Genomic DNA, 25,798 nt, shown 5'->3' on the forward strand with positions numbered 1-25,798 from the left:
TATCACATGGGAAAAGGTTAGAGATATTATTATACGCCATAATAAATATGCGTGGCAAAGATTGAGATGTAATTTATATTTATTACAAAACAAAACTTGCTGTTATAATATGTCAAATGGATATGGTTATACGTATTTTTACTATTACTTTTGTGAACTTACAATCATCAGAATATTATCTTTTTTTTATGAACTAGTGTGTAAAAGCCCAATGGGCGTATAAATAAATAATAAAATAAATAATTAAATATTATTGCGTTTTATTGTCATCATACTATTAAGGTTAAACATACCCCACATTACAGTTACAAGTATCTGAGTTGAGTGTTATAGTTTTGAACCGAACACTGTGTTGGCGTCAGGCGATTGCAAATTGTACTGAATTTTGCTTTTAAAACTAATTATGATTGCTGTGGACAATTTATCGGAACATTTTATCATCATTTATGAATTTTATTATTGATTTTTTGATTTATTGTGAAAAACAGTATGTTCCATTTACATTTCACAAATAACAGTTTATAAAAAGTCAGTACATACATTTATTTGCATGGGTAAATACATCAATACTATCTGATTAACCAGATTTGTTAAATAGTATGCTTATTGCCGTCTTAAATTCTCTTTGGTTCAAATTGAAAATGTCAATCACAGAAGAAATGTGATTTAACAAAGTAGTTATTCTCCCAAAGGCATGATCATTGGTAGGTTGGTCCTGCCCCTTGGAAAAATAAATAATCTGTGCTGTCTAGCTCTGATGAAATTATCAGGGACATAAAAAGAAATTCGTTCCAGAATATCTGGATTGCAAATGTGCCCATTTAGCAGCTTGTGCGCCACTAACACCATTGCAATATTTCTCCTAACGTCTAGACGTTCTATCCCTTATATATATATATATATATATTATGTTTTCCTTTAGAAGGACACTATAATAGTTAGCTGGTCATGATACTTTACATACTCAGGAAGTATTAGAACTTTAATATAGCTTAATAGTGATACAACAACGTGTTTTATTTATAAGTACAATTCATTATTCAAATCACATATTATAAGGTGTTCATTAGTCCAATTATTGATTAAACTAGCTGAGGTGTACCCGGTGTTGCTGGGGGTTATCCTTAGGAGATAGACAATTAAGATAGACTTTTTAAGATATACAATTCCGTTATACATTATTTTGATGAAGGTATCTCATAAGATTTAGCCAGCGTTGGCAATGTAAGCGCCCGAAAATATTATTTTCTCCCATCACAAAACATCGACTTTTATCTACTTTCTATATATTTAATATGTATTTTTTATTTACATAAATCTTTCGGAAGAAATTATCAAAATTATATTGAAAATTCTATCTTAATCTGTTGCCTAGTTTAAAAGAACTAAGTGCATAAACAGACAGACGCGAATAGCCACTTTATTTTATACTATTTAGAGATTAGAATCGATGGAAAACTATTGTTGTTAGAACGGAAATTTCTTTTCATCTACTGTACATTTAATTTTATTATGCGGATTAAAAAAAAACATGCTATATGTTTGGATGTTGGATGTTTGGTAATGTGTCCTCTTTGCGTAATTTTATAAGCATATTAAGAAAACTTCAGGATCATCCTGTTTAGAGTGTTGAGAGACTACTATTCTATATTAAAACGCCACAATATCTTTAACTGTGTTTGATGATCAAATCTGAATAGTACAGATTAAAACCTAATCCATTAATTATCCCGTTATCTTCAGCAATGGTTGATAATTTGGAAAAATTTTATCGATAGCCCATTCCTCTTGGGATGCTATGATTTATATGTACCAGACCAATACAGCCAAAGTCGATACCACGACTTATTCAGAGTACCAAAAGGCAAAACCGACGTCCTGGCAAAGCATAGCATGACGAAGGGATTGGTGCTGTTGAACGAACTAGCAAAGAATTTGGATGTAAGTAACTGTTCTCTAAGTGACCTAAAACAATTATTGAAGAGTCACTTACCTAAATGCTGATATTATGTAAAATTGTACTGTAACTGGAATAAATGTTCTCTTGTACAATAAAAAAATAAAATATCAATAATTAATGATTGCTGAAGATAACGGCATAATTAATAGACATGTCGGCATCGTGAGTAAGGATGTTGCGGATTCCTTGGCAAAACAAGGATCATCGAACCATATTGTTTCTATTATAAACCATATTTCCCAGATCTGACATTATTTCCATCCTCAAAGATAGATCCTGCAATATTTAGTCAGAGTGTTGGTATATTGCTAGTCAATCCAAGGGAGCCTGCTATGCTTCAATACAAAGGAATATGACTCAGACACGATGTTATCCGTTTTAATTTTTTTAATTAAGCACTTGTGCCATTTTTTTAATGATGGCCGATCATGCAAACTGCCTGCTTGTGCTGAAATGCTAATAAATAATAACATAACAGATTTAAAATGGAAATTCTTTAATAAAAATCTTTGGTTAATAGCTGAATTATCAATTCATGTCCCGAATACCTAAATACCCGGAATGTTTCAGTCAAAGATCGTGACACTAAAAGCAGTTGACAAATTAACATGGAGAACGTTTTATAAAGTCTTTTTATAATTAGATTTAGACAGGTTATATATTAATCAAAATTTGAATGCCCGAAAACAACAACTCACTAAAATCTACTTTTAGATTTCGAATTTGTAAGATTCTGAAGCAATTATTACTCTTTGAAGAAATGTCATTTCCTCAAGTTGACTTAAGCTTTATTTTTTTAATTCATTTATTCTTATTTATCTATATTATATAATATATTATTATCTATTTATACGAAAGAGGAAGTGATTTAAGACCTGGCTATTCACATATATTGTCATTAAATGGCCTACGTGGTTGAGGGGTATGGCTCTCGACTAGCGATCTGGAGATTGCGGGTTCAAATCCCTGCATCCTTGAAAATACTTTCAGTATTACCCTGGTATAAGACCACTATTTAGAATTGAAACGTTGCTTGAAATGGCTTAAGCCACCATTTTGTTGACCAGATCTGAATACCCGGGTACTTTCCTACCTTCCAATTCCCTATCTCCTTTTCCCTTCCCACTACCTTCAGCCTCACAACATACCCCAATTGGGGATGCCATAGTCTCACTGGCTCCAGACAGTTGAGAGCGATTGGGATTCTTGTGCAATTTTACATTGAAAATGGGTAGATTTCTGTTCTATCACTTACTAACTCTTCGACTGCGGAATTAATTTGAATTTGCAGTAGAAATCACTCAAAATAAAACAAATTCTACGACTTCTTGTTGGTTTAATTATAAACTTAAGAATTTCTCCAAGAATCTTTTATTAACCACTTATCGATTAATTCAGGCAACAACGCTTTCCCTATTTACCACAGTCACTGACTTGTGTATGTGACACAGTAGCATCTCGTATCTAGTCTCACCTTCTGCTTGTATGCAGAAATCCGATGAATACAACGCGGGTTGCGACTTACGCGTGCGTTGATGTCTTTAGTATGAAGACCCATTCTCCCTACGGAAAACCGGTTTTTTTCGAAAGCAAGGTAATAAACTTATTAGACATAATTGCAGTTGCAAATACATGCACTTTAGAGATGGTACATATAATGCAACGTTAATTCCACACTTAAACAGTGTTAAAACAAACGCAAAGTTTGGAATTTTATAAATACGATGCCCCAGAAAACGTGAAGATTGATTTTTAGATTTAAGTCACGGAGAGTGAGTTATTTGTACACAGATTTGTTAGGCATGAGAAATGACAGTGACAAAATTATCCATTTTTATGGACAGTTGAAAGGCAGATGAATAAACTACATTTTAGCATTTACTGATAATGTCAAATCTCTGTCCACAGAAGCTGTTTCCAACTCAGTAAAATCATTGTCTAACTGAAGAAAGACACACTTTAAAGAATTACATTAGAAATTGAGTAAAAGATAAAGACTCTTCATTCCGTCTTAATCACTAAAACGGTTAACTCTAACATTGAAAAATAAAGGACATAAGTATACTAAGAGGACTGAACTTGAGAACTAGACTGGACAGGACAAACCTGAGGACTGAAGAAACAGATAACTTACAGTTTGCTGTTATCCAACATGACGTTTGCCTACCAATACTGACACACCCAAATCCTTCAGCAACCAATTCATGGACAGCAAATAATGGAACGAAGATGTAAGATAATAAGTATTTTTGTTTCATATTTTTATTAGTTTTACTATGTTACGACCATAATTCGGGAACTTGCCTATTTTGGAGTATCTTATGAAATAAATGTACAATGATTTATTATTTTATTCAGTAAAAATTTGAGGTATTCTCGTAAATTCAACAAAACGATGTATGTGCGTATATTATTGCCCCATCGTTTTTGTCAACATTTTGAAGTCGGGTGGATTGATGTTTGCAAAAAAAATACGTGCTGAACTATGTTATATTAAACTTAACTATGAAAGGGCAGATTTAAAAAGAATGCAAAGCTGATGAAAGTAAACGAGATTAAGAAAAGGACGCTTGTATGGCATGCAGATCGGATGGACAGAGAAAAGAGTTTCAAGAGAATATTTTACATGTAAGAGAATGAAAAAAAAGTAAAGAACGTTCCCGAAAGACGATCTAGTAAATCATATAGTTACTTATTTTTTTAATTTTCAATTAAATTCGGAGTAACAAAATAGTAAATGGTAATCATTGAATGCGTTATGGGTAAGTATACAATATTAATAATAGTTATTTCATCTTTCATAAATCTAAAAGGTAAAACGTGATTGAATTTTTCTTACAGTTGTACAAACAGCACACATAATCGATATTATTCATCAGTGGATCACTGACATAGATTTATGTGTTAGAGTTGCAGTATTGCCTAGTATTGCCTAGTCACTGTCCATTTGTAACAGATTGCAATCGTGTGCAATATCGGGCCTGTTCCCATCGCTTTGATAATACGTACATAAAGTATTGAGAGGTTGAGAAGTAATTATTAAAAGTTTTGATTTAATTAAATAAAATGTAATATCTTGCGATTCAATATAACTTTGATTTGGTTATGATTTAAAAATGCACACAATTGACTTTTATCGGAAATAAACAGCCCTAAAATTAACATTAAAACAATTTATCTTACTCTAGTGCTTCAAATTTTTTTAAAATATATTTTATATATTTAATAAATATATAAAATATATTTTATATTTTGTGTGTTTGTGAGTGATGTGTGTTTATATTGGTTTTGTGTGTTACGCGTAGGTTTTATTTTTATTTTATGCATTTATTATTTTTATTTTATTACATTTTGGTAATATTGTCTTTTTTTGTTCTTCATTGTAATATTATTGTCCTATTTTATATGCTTTATTGTATATTATTGTAATATTATTTTACTATTATTGTAAATGCTTTATGGGATGTTTATTGTAATATCACTGTACCACTTTTGTATACGCTTTATGTGATACTATTATTGTATATGCTTTATGGGTTTTTTTTGTATATTATTGTAATATTATTGTACTGTTATTGTATATGCTTTATGGGATATTATTATTGTGTATGCTTTATGAGATTTTATCGCTGTATATTATTGTAATATTATTTTATATACTTTACGGGATATTATCATTGTATATCATTGTAATATTATTGTATATACTTTATGGGATGTTAGTATTGTATATTATTGTAATATTATTCTACTCTTATTGTGTATGCTTTATAGGATGTTATTATTGTATATATTTTATTTTTTTTTAACTTCCGATTTAGTTGTCCGGGTTAAATCTTCCCCAAAGGAAAAACTTAACCCTTCCACTCACTTTTCCACAAATGATCATCTAGTCAATCAACATTATGTAAGTGCATTATATAAGCAAAATAAATACAAAACAATACAAGAACAACACGTCAACTCATCAGAGATCAAATGGGAAAATAATTCACCGACTCCAGATATTTTCATATCAGAGGGTTCGGCTCGGTAGAACTTCTAACAGGGCCTATAAATCCTACTGATCCCTCAACATAAATATTTAAAAAATCTTTTGTTATCCTAGATGTATTCAAAATGACCGACTTTTGCATCTTTATATATAATTTTTTTGATAGATCTAATACGCCTAAATTTTTAATTAGAGAGCTAGGTATAATGCCAGTAGCCGAAATAACGAATGGTAATATTTTTAGTCTGAGAATGCCAAATTCTTTTTATTTCATTTTCTAAATCTGTGTATTTTCTTATTTTTTCACTAACAGATTTTTGAATATTACAGGAATTTGGAATAGCGACATCAATGATATAAGTTATTTTTTTTAATTTTGTCATGTAAAACTATATCGGGTCTATTATGACTAATCGCTCGGTCTGTTAGTATAGTTATTATTATTATTATTATTGTACTATTATTGTATATGATTTACTGGATGTTATTATTGTATTATTATTGGGTATGCTTTATGGGATGTTATTATTATGTATTATTGCAATACTATTGAAAATAATTTTTGGAATATTATTATTGTGTATTATTGCAATATTATTGTAAACAATTTATGGGATGTTATTATTGTATATACTGTGTGGGATTGCACAGACCTCCTCACATTCCAGAATAAACTCATTATTATTATTTAACTAACTAAATAAGCAACCATTTCACATAGGTGGGTTGATTGGGTTTATTGACATTCATGCATTGTCCAAAATCCACTTATCTGTTATACTCACCCTTAAGATGACCCTACTTAAGATTTTTAAAATTAATTAGTTTTATGTGAATACCATATAAGAGTTCCAACTATTTGCTGTTAGTGAGATTGTGTCATTCCTACTTTGGGATATGTTGTGAGGCTGAAGTGGGCTGTTCTGGGAAAGAGAAAGGTGAGTTCAGAGCCTCCAGTGTGGAACTATAGTGTTTGTTATTTGGTTAAGTTATTATTATATAGAGTTTTTCATAAATGGCGGTAATTGCACCATCTGACAGAGATAGCATGTCGGTTGTACCCGAATGGTTCCAAGTACAGCCAAGGCTAACATTGAGTTACATTCCCAGTAAGAATAACTAATCGCCTCTGAACGGATGAATGTCCTTTTAGAGATTTATTGTGTTTATCTACGTTAGTAAAGCACTCGTAATCTTTGACAAACCAAAGCGCTTATTGAATATTCCCAATCACATGTGTATTTTATACCAAGACAATACTTATACAGTAAATTACTAAGGTGAACGAAATTCTTGAAATTTTGGGTTGTATCTTCTACATTTAAAATATCTCGGAATGTATTTGATAAATGATGCTTTCAACACAATCAGTACTGCAATTAAAATCTACAGTAATAATTATGCAAGGCATATATGTTTAAATAAAGTGGTTTTATTTGCAAAATATTGCAAAATAGATATTTAAGATTCAAGGCTTACCCTACAAACTTCACCTAATGCAATCCGTGTATATAAATTTTAAAAAAATTACAATTTTAGTTGTAGTATTTGCATCGTTTTCTTATGGCATATGATGTGCTGTTTTTTTAAATTTGAAGGTTGTTGAATTAATTATTCTTCGATGAGGAGTATTTATACCATTTACGTAATGAGATGTATCGCCTTAAGCATATACATCTGTGATATGTATAGGCTTCCAATTTATCGAACCACGTTTGGACTTGTTGAGGTTGTATGAAAGAAAATAAGAACGTGAAGATAACGATAACAACATAAGGAATTATTCCAAACGTTTCCCGAACTGTCCAATTGAAAAACAACCAATGTTCCACATACGACAAGCATGTAAAATGAAAAACCGACATATGTTTATGTCACTATCTCTTTAAAACATATAATATTCATCGTGCTGTTTCCCCACGGCCATGAACTAAGCGTCAAAAGTCCAAAGCTTTCTTCGATATCTAATTTTTACTTGGACGAAAGACATAGTGCCATCTCGTTTATTCTATGGCACGCATAGGGACGGAAGATGCCAAAGCCAGAGAAATTCTTTAAATTGACCCAGCGAATCTTGTGGACTTGTGAATGGAAGCTTCTATTAGAGACAATAGATGTCACTGCTGTCGCTCGCCGCCGCCGCTCGCAGCCCGGCTATTTCGCGGTACATTTAAAATAAATTTAGAATAAGAGCAGTTGTTTTGATGTACATAATTTATTATTATTAATGTCTTATAATTTTGATGGGGTCAAACACCAATTGACCTAAGGGAAGAACCGCCCCTGTGTACCATCATAATAAAGTTAGGCTTTGTCATTTTGTTCGTTATTTTTTTATGTAATATGCCAAAGTATTCAGTTTATATTATCAGTGTGTTTTTTAAACTTGAGGTTTAAAACCTTTGTTTTTATTTATATTCCGAATATTTCTAGAAATGAATTGAAAAACATTACTCCACGATATTTGTAATTGAATTGAAAAAATGTTTTTTTACATTTCAGAGTTGTTTCTATCGTTTAAATGTGCATTTTCGTTAAGAATATTTTCTTTGTAAATGTGTAATTTTGCGTGATAGAAGTATAACGTATTTAAACAGAAGTTCTGATGTTTAAATATAATTTCTTTTAACATTAATTTTTGTGCTGTTTAAAGCTGTTGTGTGTTTTTTCAGTTCAAGTTCAAGTAAATCAGTTTTTTACTGAAAATATTGTTTTTTCAACCATAGAAATACTGCAGAAGGTAAATACAATTATATCTGTAAGTAATTTTAAAGTGGTATAACCCCTGTTTGATAATGGCCTAGAAATCTGAAACAACTGTAACAATTATAAAAAAAAATAAAAAAATACTTACAGAATATTTAACAATTACATTATTAAATTTAATTTACTTTAAAATTTAAAAAGTAAATTTAAAGAGTTCTGTGAACTAAGTGCAGTATTTTTTTTTAATTTACAATTAATTTTTACGATTTAAAAAGCCAAGAAAATAAGAAGGTCACATTTTGATGTATATTATGTAAAATTGAGCTACTAACTTAAGGAAAATTATTTTTATTTATTTATTTTCTTACTGCAATCCACATTTAGAATCTCTGACTTCACCTTTTATAAATGATATTAATCGTGAGGCAAGTACCTTTCTTTATCCGTGCAGCTTTTGGCAGAATTCGTGGCTAATGAATTGATAATGTGCTTCTAAAGTTGCGCATTGCCCTCATTTTGAGATTTTTACAAAGCAACTAAATAGCTTACGAGATGTATTTCAAAATGTATAATGTATGGTAAACCATTTAACATGGATACAAACGTTTATAAGCCATTATCATTCAATAATCATCGTTATATTACTTAAATATGCATGCAAAACATATATTAAAAAGTAAATAAAATATAAATATATCACAAATTTTTTTTTTTTTACATAATATAACAATTACATAATATAATTACACAATATAGTACAGTTATTAATTACATAATATTAGTATTTGATGTATCCCCATAAATAAGCAGGGCTTGTGTTAATGGGGTTGTGTATTACATGATATATAAACAAGAGATAAATAAGAATAATGCAAAATAAAAATAAGATGAAAAAAAAAACATAATTGTCTAACCTAACCTAACGATAAGATTAACAAAAGCAATAAATGAATTAGATAAATTGAATGAAATAAACTAATCGTCTATCAGAGAGGTCACCGCATCGTCTGCATCTATTGCTCATTAAGTGGAGAGCTGAGCCACTCGGAGAAACCATGACGATGACGTTAGAGATCAGATCTGAGTAATTAGCCGCTTCCCAATCTTCTTCTTCCCTTCTCATTCCTCTCAGCCTCTCAACGTACGCCAATTGTGGATGTCATAGTCCCACTGGCACCGAATAGCTGGGACTCCGAAGAGTTGTGATTTTATATAATAAAAGTGTTCCCTACACAGGAAGCCTCTGTCATATTTGGAGATGCTATGTGAGGTTGTTTTAAAGAGAGGAAGGAGTGAACTTCCTTCATAATACACAGTAGAAACCTATGATTAAAGAGTGAGAAAATACAGAAACTAATCGGAAAACGAACCCGTTTTTCAGCGACACGTCTAAGTGTAAAATTCAAGCAAAAAAAAGATTGCAAGGAGAATATACAACGTCAATGATAGAAGAAGTCGTGGACGCTCGAGGAAGACATAGCACGATCATGTGAATCAAATATTTGAGTCAGGCGAGGCGAGGCGAGGTCAAGAGTCAAATAATGGAAGAATAAGTATGGAACGATGTGTTTTATTTCACCTACCCGCAATTTTCTACATACGGGATAGTGTAGTGGTTTTTTTTGCTTACCTCTGAGAAGAAACGGCGAGTTTCTTACTTATTAACGCTTAGAATTATATTTGAAATAATTGACAGGCAATTAATTCAAATTGAAATAGGAATTTAAAAAAAAAGAATTTTCATGGACAATATGAAATGCGTTCAAAACTTCTAAAACCTAGCTTTATATACTGCACATTACAGTGCATCTGAAGGTATTCATGATTTCACTGAACTGCTATTGTAGTTGGTCGTATCACAAGGGTTAATTATTAGATGACGAGTACCCGGCGTTCCTTGACTTTTCTCTACTTTATATCCATGTATTATATATATGTATATATAAACCTTCCGGAAGAAATTTTATAAATGACAGTGAAAACCCTATCAAACTCCGTTGCATAGTTTAAAAGAATTATGCGCACAAACATACATATGCCGATAATTATTTTGTTTTATACTATTTGGAAATTTAAAATAATCACATAACAAATGTACAGTATAAACATAATATTATGATTTATCTAAGCTGTGAATTCGTGATATAAGGGATCTTATAAAATAATATAATTATTGTTTACATTATTGTTGCAATGAAAGATATTTTCAGTTCGTGTGACTCTATTAGAAACATGGAATGAAATCAATTGCAAATAATTCAGGGCTGTCAACGAGGACATTAACGAGCTACCAGCGTGTGCAGATTGGAGAGTTCTTCATCTAGCAATAGAAAGACAGTTGATGATAGTAATTTTGATGATGGATTCCTCATAATTATGAATAAGTGGTCACGATTTCATAAAATAACGTTTAAATTTGTAAAATAGTTGTTAAAACATGTTGCAAAAACTCTCCATAGGTACTTCACGTTTAAACGTTAATTAGCGATATTAACAAAGATGAGTCCATTTTGCAACTAAACAAGTTCTCAAAAGTGTGCAATTATATCATCATCAAGCATTGATATATAACAAACTAGGTATTCTTGGACAAAAATGTAAGCAAAATTTGACTTCTTTCATAAGAAAATGGAAAAACTGTGTGTCAAATATATGCTTTTAAAAAGGATTATTCTGACAACACGAAAAAACTGTTTTTTTGTTGTATATAACTAGTAAATTAACAATTCAAGGGAACTTGGAAATGGAAATTAACCCATTTCCCGACATCAGATCGAGCTGAAACTCAGTAGATGGACTCGTTATCGATGACAATGCATTCTATCAATTTTTGACTGCACTCACGCATATACACGAATTAATCTTAAAATGGATGACATTATAAAAATTAACAGCAGTCAAAATACGATATAAATTTCTAGATTTATATCGCAGATACCATCTAATTAAGATTTGGCTTAAGCGTTAGCGGATGACTCATTTTAATCAGAATATGGGGAGGAGGGTTCAATCCCCATTCATACATATTTATTTTAAATACATCTATATATTATAGTAACAAAACTTTGCTTTTTACGTGTTGATTTTTTTTTTAAAACGAATTGAAATATTTTGAAAAAAAATTATACTCTTAATGATAATGTTTTTTATGTATAAATATAGCACAAAGGATAACAAATTATTATGAAAAAACTTATTTTGATTGAAGTTTCATGTTTTCTGATGATAAATCAGTTGGTTTCATTTTTGCTAAGGTTGTTAGTTAATCTCAAAGTTCATCAATTGATCTTTTTGATGTTTGTACATACTTAGTTTTACATATATTATTATAAGTTACCAATATAAACCATCCCAGCGTCCTTTTCTTAATTTTGCTAATAACGATAAATATGTTTCATTAATAATAGTTGGCTCTACAAGTCTACAGCTTTCAATGAAAATGAATGTAAAAAAATTGATGAATCGCGTATTTAATTTAATATTATGTAAATCACTTTGAATAAGTGAGTATTTAAGAATAAGTTAGTAAATCACTTTGAATAAGTAAGTATTTCAGAATAAGTTAGTAAATCACTTTGAATAAGTAAGTATATCACTTTGAATAAGTAAGTATTTCAGATGAATCCCAATGTTGAAGCCAAAGAGAGAAAGGCAGTTTGAAGCATGTATTAAAAAAAAACGAATCGGTGTTCTTGTCGGCCAGTCACAAAAGGAAACAGTCAACTATGTTTGTATGTAGGTCAACTTAAATGTTCAATGAAGATGGATTCACTGAGTAGGTACTCATTTTGAGGCAATTTATTATCGCTTATGATGTTGTAAAGGTTTATGACTTGTATGTATAAGATGTGATAGTCAGAGATGGAAGGATCGAACGTATTGCTGTCCTAAATATTCAATACAAACATACAAAATTGTAATATACGTAAAAAGATATATATATATATATATGTATACATATGTATACATATATATCTTGTATACATATATATTTTTTTCAGCGAATATTGATTTATTTTATAATGCTTTATTGTTATGTCTGCCTTTATTTAAGCAGACTTCAAGTGTTGGACACTCTTATAATCAGTAAAATCACTTGGAACACTGTACACCGATCTAGACTCCTTTATACCAAGCTCATATTGAAAGAATAGAAAGAATTAAAAAAAAAATTAAGCACATAAATTATAAAATAAACTCACACTACCGAATTATACCATTAAATTTCATAATTTTAACTCCCTCCAAACACGACGTCTAATTTTTGATCAAATCTTATTGTATAAAATCCTAAATAATGGTCTGGACTCACCAAAACTTACCAATTTAATAAATCTTCACATTCCGTCTAGATCAACCCGACAATCTGATTTATTTTATTTACTCGTGTAGAACAAATATTCGAAAAAATTTCCCCAATTTCTCGTATATGTGCACAATATAATAGAAAATTTTACAGCACTGACATTTTTTGTAATAACCTAAAGAAATATCGATATGAAGTAATGCGCACGATCGATTATTAATATGAGAGTATGGAATGTATCGGGAGCATCTCCTATCCTCTTCCTATTTTCCTCTTCCTCTCCCCTTCCTTTAACACAAAATTAATTTTAAGTTATTAAAACTTCATTTCCAATGAACTTTAGCACAATAAACTTCTGTGGCTTAACTTTAGTCAACTTGTATATTTATATTTATCATTGTATATTATGTAAAAGCTGTTTGTTTCTTACAAATAAATAAATAAATAAAAAGGTTCATATAATACTGTTTATTTTACGTTACAATAACCTGTCTGCCTAGCTACAATTGTTCATTACCCGAGGGTAGGTAAATCTCTGGGCGCGCAAATGCTTGCCTTGCGGATAATATCTATCGCTAGTACATGCTATACACTAGTGTCATCTGGCGGGCCCTGGAGTAAGCTTTATGTCTACCGCCATCTACCGATTAACTACTCAACCTAATTACCATACATCACATTTATCAATGTCGGTCTGGATATCTACAGCGCGACCGTGCTCTGAAAATTGGTATAAACTCATCGACAGTTATGTCGATATTGTAAAGTTATCGATTTCACTGTGCTGAACCCCCTGGGATCTCAATTTATACATAATTATGTTTATTATTCATTGTGTTAATATTATAAACATTACATTAACTCTGTCTGGTTTTTATATAACTATACTGACCAAAAAGTGATTCAGTTTTTATAAATATCACAAAGTGATTGCTTATAATAAAAATAAAGATTTGTTTTGTACCAATCAATAATTAAGGTTTCTTTGCTTTTTGGAAGCATTTGCCAACATCATTGCGGTGAGTGGGATTTAGTATTGACCGAATAATGACATTTAAAAAAACCCATCTTCCAACTTCTAAATATAATCTCAAGGTTGAAGATGATTCTATAATAATCGGCCAGCACTACAGCGAATAGAAATCAGAAGTTAAATGTCAAATTGTTGCTGGTCAGTACCAACCCAGGAAAGAAGTCGTTATGGGTTATTGGAAAAGTTATTTTAAAATGTTAGTAGATTTTGATTTTACCTACCATGAAGGCGTATCGCTGAAAAGGTCACAGGCGTGCGTTTATCAAATTTATACGCACAACAAATATCTTTATACACGCTGGAAACTGTTTTAATTTGTCTTTCTATTTCATTAAAAGTGGATTCATGGACTGAATAATTTACAGGTAAATTTTTAATGAACTGACTGTTGTCATAAAGCTGGAAGTGGACTGAATAAAGTTGACTGTTTAGGCCGCTCAGGTAAATATTCACCTTGTCCTGTGTTTTATATAGGCAAAACGTCCCGTAATATTAATATCCGTGTCAAACAGCACCTAAGATGTCTAAATAGGCTTTTTCGGATTTGCCAACCATCTAATTGAAACTGAAACGTTTTATGAAAATACCTGGGTCAGTTTACTACCTAAAAACAGAAAAGGGATCAGATTGGATAACTTGAAGACACCAGAGTTACGAAAAGTCAAAAACATTAATGGAAAAGTCATCAACAACCAAATCAACCTAAATAATAGTCCGATACTTAGGTTGTTCCATATTAATAAAGAGCACTCTCTTTCCAATCCTCTACCTACTCCAACTATTTCCTTCATTGGGACTCAGTCCATTTTTTTGCAACCCTATATGAAAGCTAAATATAGTGATAACACATGTTACTTGTATATTTTAGTAGTGTTATACTGCCTTGAAGAAGCTACGGTTGTACCAAAACCCAAGTACAAATATAAAAAAAATACATATGTTACACCTCGCAAGAGCGCCCCTGTCTTTACAGTATAAAGACATGGAGGGGAGCTATATTGCTACTCGGTTGAGCATTGTTGTGAATTGGGTTAAGGTAGGGGCTGTAGGAAGGGATTTATAAAGGCAGGTCTTGTTAAGGCCCAGATTATATGAAGGAGGAAAAAGAGAGGCTTGTATGATCTAGATTTTCACGACCAAAAGTATTATAGTGATTTGTTTTTCAGGTATTTTGCCGTGTTTTGCCACCTCCTTCTTTAGCCAACGTTTTGGACAGCATTGCAGTGTATATCATCAGGGCAAATATGTAATCTAAGGTTGTGGTGAAGTCTGTGTTTATGTATGAAGATGCGATACCGTGTTGCCATCTCCAACCCTCTAAGAGCTGACATTATCATTCAGATTACACATCTGCCCTGATGATGAACACTGAAATGCTGCCCGAAACGTTGGCTAAAGAAGGAGGTGGCGAAACACGGCATAATACCCCAAAAACAAATCACTATAGATGCCGGTAATTCGTTCCACGTTCTCATGAAGGCAAACTCAACTGTGAACAGATGTTCCGCTCGTGTACGTCGAGTTTCACGCAAGTGCACCGGTGCACCGGGAATCAATGCTGCTAGCCCCTCAGAGCAGACTCCAATAAAATACCGGTAGAAGACAATCAGCATGCTCACAGTGCATCTGTGCATTAAAGATAGCAATTGGCTTGCTAACAATGAATTGACAATCAGATAGACTGCCCTCCTTTGCTCAGAATCAAGTAGGTTTATTTACTATTGTGGGGCTCCCAAATTCAATTACGGGTGAACTTGAGATTTGTATAGGAGCCACTAGTGACTATTGAAGAATCCGCTAGGCCTATTCAAGTCAGTTGTTGCTTTATTTTAAATACAGGGTTTTCCAATAAGAGGTGTTATTTTGAATAGCCCGTTATTTCGGTAGATGTTACTTTTGAAGCTGTCATTTTTTAACATTTGACAAGTAGAAACTACGCCATTAATAAAAATGGAAGAATACATGCTTCAACAACGCATTGAAATTATTAAAATTCACTTGAATGAATCAAATGCAAATCATCTTGAGTGATGAGGCCCATTTCCACCTCGGTGGCTTCGTCAACAAGCAAAATTGTCGCATCTTAGGCTCGAAAAATCCAAGAGTTATTGTTGAAAAGCCTCTTTATCTTCAACGTGTCACTGTTTGGTGCGGTTTATGGTCCGGCGGAGTCATTGGACCTTACTTTTTCGAAAATGAGGCTGAAGCAACAGTTACGGTGAATGGATGATTAATGATTTTTTATGACCGGAATTGGATGGTATTGATCTGGACAACGTTTACTTTCAACAAGACGGCGCTACATGCCACACAAGCAACGAAACCATTGATCTTTTACGATTGAATATCAAAATAACACCTCTTATTGGAAAACCCTGTATTTCTTCATCGTGTTTATAATATTAATAACGATCTTTTTGGATTATCCATTTCAAATATATGAATTATCTATGCTTAATTCATTAATCACAATAATCTCAGCAAATCTATATTTGCAATACCCGTCATTGTTCAAATGTATTGAACTAAAAATAAATCAGAAACACATCTTTAAGCAAACAATAAACGTCTATTGTAAATTCTCGTTTCCTGGTCACGTTTTGGCTTATATAAACTATTGTGCGAATCGAAATCCAAACTTATCAATTGTTCATTTATTGGAAACCTATCCAAGTACCTACTTACGTAAAAATTTGTCTAAAGATGTAATTTGTTATGGTTTTTTTATGCACCCGAAATGAAAAAAACAATCTTTTGAATATCGTGATAACTGCCATACCGTTTAATATTCAAATTAGGATTCAGCTTAGTGATTTTCTTTAGTTTCATTGTTTCACCAATAAATTGTTAGGTAATCGATATTTTATCCAAATCCACGTTCATTCAAATCGTGCATTCTGTTTGTTTCAAATAAGTCATCAACAACCAAACGAACCTAAATGAAAGTCCGATACTTCTCAATCCTCTACCTACTCCAACTATCTCCTTTACTGAGATACAAGATGTGTCTCAGTATGTGTAACATGTGGTCAACGAATGCCCGCTCCATTCATTCCCCGGCGGGATTGTTGAGGTTACTGGCAGACTGGCTCGCAGACCTAGATGTCCCCCTCTGACCCATCCACCATACGAAAGAAGATGAAGACTGAGAATCAGACCATTTTTTTGCAACCCTATTTGAAAGCTAAATATGTAGGTATATTTTAGTACAGTGTTTTACTGCCTTGAAGAAGTGTTGTGAAGTAAGAGCTTCACAGATGCACTCATAGAGGGCAGTGCATAGAGCTTGCGTGGAATTCCGCAAGATGGCAACTAGTGGCCAGTAGTTGCCAGGGCCAGTGAGAATGCTCCCAGGCAAACTTACTGTTTCAGATCTCATTTAGCCAGCTTCTAGTTAGGTCGACTATCGAGTCACCATTGTAATACGCGAAGTATTAATAAATCCCTGATTTACACAAAGAAACATTTATTTACAATCTCCTTCCACGACGAGTTGGAGAACTGTTTATGGGAACACAACAAGAAGCAAACGGTTGTAGCAAAACCCGGTCGGCATTAAGTATAAAAATCACCAATAAATTATTAGACAATTCACTTCTTATCCAAATCCACGAAAAACAAACATAAATTCAAATCGTGTGTTCAGTTTATGTTAAAAATAAACATTTTTCCATATTTGACTTCGCTTTGAATTTTTGCGAATTTCACGTATCGTATATACTTTTTTTAATGATGCTATCATGAAAAAACCGAAACAAATTGAGTCACCATGAAGATATATTTGAACACTTTTTTTGAGAATATTCTTTTACCATAGCATAATTCATCCGGGGGTGAGGTTTTTTAAAAATTATTTTAACGTGCATAGCAAAAACTGTAAAAAATGTATGGTTTATGGTAACGCGCGTTAAAAGACATACACAGTAAATATCATTTATAGAAACATGTATTAGTCAATACAGCTCTGATGAAGTTCGAATTGAAGTCAAATCAGTCTGATTTGCTTGAATATGTTGAAGAATGGTATAATTGTTGTATCCGTTCTCAATACAAAAAGCTAGTTACTCGCATTAAATAACAGTCATATGCAAATATTGCAAATATTAATTTATATGCAAGTATTTTAATGCAACTACAGCATTATACTAGCAAGTACATTTTAACCAGTCATTTTATTATGGTTATCCTACTATCAAAGTTTGCCAACTGCTGCCAATATTCTGGATCCAGTGAGACTATGTGAAATAAAACAAATTAATTAAATAAAATTTGCTTGCGCATGAAACAACCCTTGCCCTAAAATTTTACAATCGAGAGCTTTAACTATCGAACACGGAGGTAGTCATTTCAAGCAAAGTTTCAATTATTAATGGTGGTCTTACACCAGGGCGATACTGAGAGTGTCTTCAACTCTGAAAAAAATTCTGATTTTACAAGATTCATTTTAAGCCCGCGACCGCTTGCTAGTCGAGAGCCGTAATCCGACCACCGAGGCCGTCCTACAAATATCGCCTCCGGAGTACTACAGTATAGTCAGTATTATTTAATTATAACTACTTTTATTTATTGATTAAAAAATTAAACGGTTAGATTTGAAGCTATTTAAAATGGGCTTTTAGAGACCATGGCCACAGAACGGTCAAAACTGCAATCATACCAGAACCTTCAATGAAACAGGTTTTGAACGACTAAACACGCTTGAAAATGAAGTGTGCACTTAGTGCAATTAGAATTTATTAATTTTCGACATGTCATATTCAATGGGTTTTTTTTTTTAAATTTATTTAAACGGTTAGTTAAGCCTTTTTAAATATACAGGTGACTGTGAGACTGATGAAATATTCGAGATAATGCTAACCCCTTGTTTTTTTTAAATTATATAATCACAACACGTGAATTTCTTAAGCATATAATATCCAGTGTTCGTTTTCAAGGTTTTAATCATTATCTCTTTTCTAAATAGTATAAAATAAAGTGGCTATCCGCGTCTGTCTGTTTGCGCTTAGTTCTTCTAAACTACGCAACGAATTTTGGTGTAGTTTTTATAATCATTTTATTATTTTTATTATTTTTTTATAATTCTGGTTCATCGCGCCTAATATATACAATGCATTGAGTACCGACTTAAAGTCAAGTAATTCTATATCCATATTTACTGCTCGTGTACATCAATGGATATTTGAAAGGGGACGACCTTTCTTTAAAGATTATATGAGTTCCTAACACAAAAAAAAAAAAAATTATTAAAAACTTCTTTTCCAACTTGTCTCATATCACGAAAATTAAAATTAAGTGTTGAACATAAACATGTTGTCTTATAGATAATACCTAAGATAAATAAACTTGCACACAAACAATTATATGCATTAAACAATCTATATTAATTATGTTTATATTTTAATCTTAATGTTTAATATTTTAAATTTTTATTTGTATCTTTTTAAATATACATATACTTTTTCTTTATGTTTCAGTTTACTATTAATTTTAATATATTTGTTTTTAGTTTTATTTATCATTAAATTTGTTTTTTTTTCTTTTTTTCTCTAATTCTTTCTTATGTTTCTATAAAATAGTATTTTTTAGTTCTTCTAAGTTATTTTTATTATTACTTCATCATGATTTATACTTACATACTTATGTTACTATAAGTATTTTTTAGTTCTTTTATGTCATTGTTATTATTATTTCATGTATAACTACCACAACACGGGCATTAGCATAGTATGGTAGTTAAAAAAATGTCTAAAAATGTAACTTGTAAACATGTGTTAAATAATAAAAAAATAAAAAAAATAAAAAAAAATTTGGAAAATTTCTTCCGAAAAATTTACATATATAGTGCATGCATATTATATTTATAGAAAGTAGAGAAAAGTTTATGTTTTTTAATCAAGTCGTGAAAATATTTTCGGGCCCTTTCATTGCCAACGCTGACTTAACCTTTTGAGAAACATCAAAATAATGTTCTACTGAAATGTATATCTTGAAAAGGTCTACAGAAGTGGACAATCGCATATGTCTATATCCTAAGGATAAAACCGCAGCAACGCCGAATACACGTTAGCTGGTTTTGTTTATGCTATTGTTACTCTGGCTCAGCGATATTGCACAGTGAAATCGATAACCATATCGCATCAATAGGCGTAACTACTGACGATTTTATACCGATTTCCGGAGCACGGTCATGCTGTTGATATCCAGACCGATATTGATAATTCAAATCAAAGATATTAGAAGAACGAGATATGCCATGTTGGCCGCCGGACCGTAGCCGGAGTACTACCTAATTAGGGTACTTTGAACGGTATCGGGACGTGTACGCACAGAAATCTGTTCTATGTATTAGTGCGGATACCTTAGCGTAAGCGAAGGTGTGCAGTAGTATTGGTGAACAAAACCGGCGACACTGGGCAAAACAATTCCACACAGTATGAACTGCTCATAGCACATCTCGTTCTTCTAATATCTTTGATTCAAATTGACTTACGCTGGTAACACTGGCGTATCTGTCTACGAATTGACATCACTAAACATCGATGACTACGTAAAAAATACTTATAAATTTACAATGTCGAATTGAAATAATAACTTTAATATAGGAACATTGGCAGTCCGCATGTACTTTTCGACACTAAAAAATCAGATAATTTAGTTATGACTAACAATTTTTGTTTCTCCCATTTGGAACGGAATCAATTGATGTCATGTTAGATGAACTAATTAAGTCTATGGATCGTGTGCACGATTTCTTTCAATTCTAAGAGCTTAGTTACTTCACTTCTACTAAGCGAGTTATTTTGCATAACGAACGACATCCAAAAAGTTTCGCATGTTGACAGCTTAACCGACAGCTTGGAGGCCTCGCTAAAAGTATCGGCTCTACCAACTGTCGTAATCATATTCTGACCGTGATCGCAAATATCGTTAACTGACCATAGATGACGGATTTTGTCAATATTGTATTAACATACGACTTTATCGATCAATATTACTGGACAATCACATGAAAAAAGAAAAAAAACAGTCTTCCTCAAATACGAGAGACAGTATAATATTCAATTTAAAATCCAACGAAAAATGTTTTTGAAGACGTGAATCGTTTGAAATATGCAGTTATTCGATATTTTGAATACTGAACTGCAGAATAAATTGTAAATGTGGGTGTTTAAAGCAGTCGGGGGCGTTCCAAGTGCTCTAAGTAGCTACTTAAAGGGAAAACGGACATTAAATAATGCATTTAAAGCTTTATGCAAGTTGCACTAATGCAGTGTCAGAACGCAAATATGAAATGGAACAATCTAAAATTTTTGCAAATCATTGCTAATTTTGAGAAAAACTTTATAGTTATTATCTTTTAGGTATCCTTAGCTATTAAGTATTTATTATATAGCATTATTAAATACCTTTTAATATCGAGGATAATATTGCATATATTATGAAGTAATCACTGTGTATTTAATTTTATTATTTTTTTGAAATGATAAACTAATGTTTACAAGACAAGGTTTTTGTATGCATAGCACAAAGGATAGCAAATTATTATAAGCAATAATTTGATATTAAGTAGTTTCGAAAAAAAACTTCTTCAGGGGTGTAATTTGCAAAAATCGTTGCGTCGATCAATAATTTCCATAAAAAATTGAAAAAAATCTCTTTGAATTCTTAGAGAGAATAAACATTTATATTTTTTAATGAGAAGAATTGAAATTACTGAAATTAAAATAAAAGAAAGTCTTTAGTTTTCGTATACGTTCAGAAATACTCCATTTATTTGAATTTTTAAAAACTTTACATTTTTACAGAATATACCAGAGGACTTATTGGTTTATTTTTATTTAAATGGGTAAATTTCATTAAATTATATTTGAAGATATAAGAAGTTGAACGGAAGAGAGGCTGTTTTAGATAAGGTTTGTAAGAAGAGGTATTATTTGTTAAAAATATGTGATCTAGAATTCCCATTTTAGACCTCAGATAGGACAATCTGGGGAGCCAAGCACGTACATTTTAAAAAGGCGAGAGGAAATAGAGCAATATTCGAAAAGTTCTCATTCAAAAAGTGATTTTTTTTTGGAAAAATGTGTGATTTTATTGGCGGTAGTTATTTACACAAACTAATTTTATTGCCACTAAAATTAACCAAATCTTAAAAAATCGCTTTTGATCTTATCGATAATTATGTACAAAACTTTACCGATAGATTTATCATTGTCCAGTTAGTATTACTGAGAACGTGGCTCGCTCCTCTAAGAGTACCGTAATAAAAAAACATTAAAACTTGTTTCATTTGAGTCTAGCCATAATGTAATTCGATTAGAACGCGCTATTTCATCAATAATAACGGTTTTATTTGTACGTTACTTACAAATTAACTAACCACTTCACTGTAGAGGTAGGCAGAGAGGTTAGAATGACAAACAGCTCGATATTCAATACTAAAGAGATTTCCTGTTTAAGAAATCAACGAATCTACAGCTCGGAAGTAGTGGGACTAAGATATCCACAATAATTGATGTATGTTGTAAAGCTGAAGTGAAGAAAATGTAGAAAAGGAAGTTAAGGAAGTACATGGCTATTCAGATGGGTCAGTAAGCCCAGCAAAAGACATTTAGAGCAACGTATCGATTGTTTTTTTTTGTATTAGGCAATTCACCCTAAAAAGAGTGCTATGTGATAATTGTTAAACGTGGCCTTTCATCATACAATAATTAAACCCGTGTCCGAATCGAGGAATTTTTAAATTCATATATTTCTAACTAACTATCACGATAACACCCTCAGAGGGGTAGGGATACAACACGTTCATCCACATTCATTACCCTTATGTTATTTCAACTCGTGAAATGATGGCGTGATTCAAATACTTGATTCGCCTAAAACGCATTGCGACTCCTATTATCTACCTACATGTCATATATATTCTACTAAACCTCCTTTCTCCGTATGTTACTGAGTGACACACTGTGACATCGTTGCAGTTCTGATTATTTTTATAAATGTTTTACATTCTCCATTTACGAATATATTCTAAACATTATCCACCTATACAAACTACTTATTGAAGATATCATGACGTCTTTAAATAATAATATTCTGTGACAGCTGTTTCGTCAGATCTGAGAAGTCATCAAATCACCAAATCACGCCCAATATGATGCCAATGTGCCGCCTTGATGGGAAAAAAGCTTAGATACCTGGAGAGTTGAAAACCGTGTTGTGGAACTAGGCAATATGATCATGTACCCAATGGTAACCATGGTGAGTTTTATTTAATGAACAGGACTACTGTCAAGGATAAGGAGGTACTTGGGAGACGGACCAATAACCCCATGGCCTAATTGCTTACAGAAGCTACGCAGACGGTCTTCATAGCAATAATAATAATAAGAATAATCAGTGATGGTGTTTACGCCTGTTGAGCACATAATAAATAAGATAAATGAGAGCTTAACGCAATATGTCTTATGTTTTTACACATTAATTTATAGTTATTAATTCAAGGACGGATTATATAATACCATTTAGTTACGCGCAACGATTTTGCTAAACATTCATATAATTCACACGAAATTTACAATTTTCTTCAATAAATTGCTTGAATCCTCGTTAAAACCGCATTAAATTTGTTACGCACTAAAATATCTAACGTTTTCACATACGAAAACTGAAGAATTATCCTCCATAAGTTGATGAAAAACAACTTTAATAATTTCGCCAATTTATGATCAGAATCGTTGCATAATTAAAAAATAAAGTGATTTTTTTACATACCAGATCCAATGAGTTATCAACAATTATAAAATCACTTATAATTGTGTAGTAAAAATTTAATTAGAAAACTTGTGTTAGTAATAATAATATGATTTGTTAATTAATAATAAGAATTTAATATGTTTTATTAGGAATCCAAAAATGGGGTCAATTGAAAAAAATGGGACACATGACGTATTGTAAAAATAAACCACACTTATAATGATATAAAAACACTGTTGAAAATATCGTTTAAAAATAAATTAACTGACGTTTTTAAAAATCGGCGGGAGCTCAGATCGGAAGTCCGATCGTTCCAGGTTAGATTGATTTCCGGGAATCAAGATGGCGACCGGAAGTGGTGGTAGTTGACGGAGGTGTTCGCGGTATGAGCGTGCGCAGGCGCCCTTTCGACCTGACTGTCTGACGGCAACTGGCGTTGGACTGGTCTGAGTGAGTACCGCTGTGTGGTCGTCTTTCTCTTTGAGACTTGTTTTTGTCGGGCCACTGGTTGTCAAACTTTTTAATAGAATCTAGCTTGCGGTAAAGTTTGAAAAAGTTTTATATGTTCATACTAACGTATTTTAAATGCTTTTAATGTAACTTTATATTGTTTTTGCTTTCCAAAACACTGTTGCCATTGAAAGCTCTTTCTATTATGCAGCGTAGAGTTTAAAATACACCCTGGTGTAATAATAATATTTGACTAATTTATATAGCGTCATTTTCGTGAGAAATCACCTCAAGGACGCTGTACAAATATATTTCTTAAATAGTTAATACTAGAACTACTGACTTAAAACTAGTGAGTTACATCTAAGACTTGTATCTAGTGACTTACGACTAAGGCCTATAAGTGCTATCTTAATGACATATATATTTACATATGTAGAAACTTACAACTAAAATTAACATTAACAATCTAATTTTACTAGCGCCAGAAGAAGAAGGAAGTTCTATAATATTAGAATGTTTTTATAATTAGTTTTTAGGTGGATATATATACAGGGTGTCCGGAAACTCGTAGTACAAGCGGGAAACTGGTGAATCTACATCACATTTGGAGTCGATTTTGTAGTATATTTTTTTTTATTTGAGCTTTCGTTATCGAGTAAATCGAGTTTGAAGTTGATTTTTTTTTTTTTTTTTTAAACAAATTCTTATAAATTATTACTGAAGATCAAAGTACCCAACTAATTAAAACTATTTGAAAGTAAAACAAATGAAGAAACTCGGATTTGAAGCATTATTTTGAAATCACCCTTCATTTAACCCGGTGTAATCATAAAATATTTCTGCTCTGCAGGGTTAAAACATCTGTTATTCAACCCTAAACACCAGAAAAAACTTTAACCCTAAAATAGCCGAAAAATATTTTTTTTTGGTTTTTTTTTTTTTTTGAAAATGCTCAAATCAAAAAACTTTATGTTTTTTTGGGTTCCCCATGTGGTGTAGATTCTCTAGTTTCCCGCTTGTACTACGAGTTTCCGGACACCGTGTATATATTAAATTAATGAAGTGAATTAATAATAAATTTATTTTTCGGAATAACTTTATTGAGTAAAACCTCAAATTGTAATATTTAATTATTGAAGACAATATTAGCGATTTCTAAACGAAAATCTGAAACAGAAAAATCAGAAAAGGATACGGTCACATCTAGGACACGAACCCAGGACCCTTATCTTTCCGGGACACCGCTCTATGCATTTAGTTCGGGTTGAATCTTGCGATCATACATAAAAATAAGTGCCAGTAAAAATGTGCGGTGAAAAAATGAAGACAATGTTGGTAGTTCTTATTCGAAGTATGATACAGTTAAAAGTGACCGAGGGGGATAGGGTCCCATTAGCTCAGTTGGTAGAGCGGTGTCCCGGAAAGACAAGGGTCCTGGGTTTGAGTCCTAGATGTGACCGTATCCTTCTGATTTTTCTGTTTCAGATTTTCGTTTAGAAATCGCTAATATTGTCTTCAATAATTGAATTAATACAATTAATCGTCGCTTTTTAACGCATTTGAAGATTCATCTGCCAACAATTAAACCCA

General features: G+C 31.9%; 1 protein-coding gene across 1 annotated transcript in view; it reads right to left on the reverse strand.

The window, feature by feature from the left end:
* The window catches only part of LOC149409921 (uncharacterized), a 230,721-nt gene extending 206,551 nt beyond the window's left edge, over positions 1-24,170 (reverse strand). Inside the window, exon 1 of the mRNA XM_089649118.1 lies at positions 24,025-24,170. The gene's annotated coding sequence lies outside the window, so the exon portion shown is untranslated. The remainder of the gene's footprint in view (positions 1-24,024) is intronic.
* Between the last annotated feature and the right edge of the window lie 1,628 nt (positions 24,171-25,798).

This window comes from Hesperophylax consimilis, chromosome 29, assembly GCF_061612785.1.
Source record: "Hesperophylax consimilis isolate HC1 chromosome 29, BYU_Hcon_1.0, whole genome shotgun sequence".
Taxonomy (NCBI): Eukaryota; Metazoa; Arthropoda; class Insecta; order Trichoptera; family Limnephilidae; genus Hesperophylax; species Hesperophylax consimilis.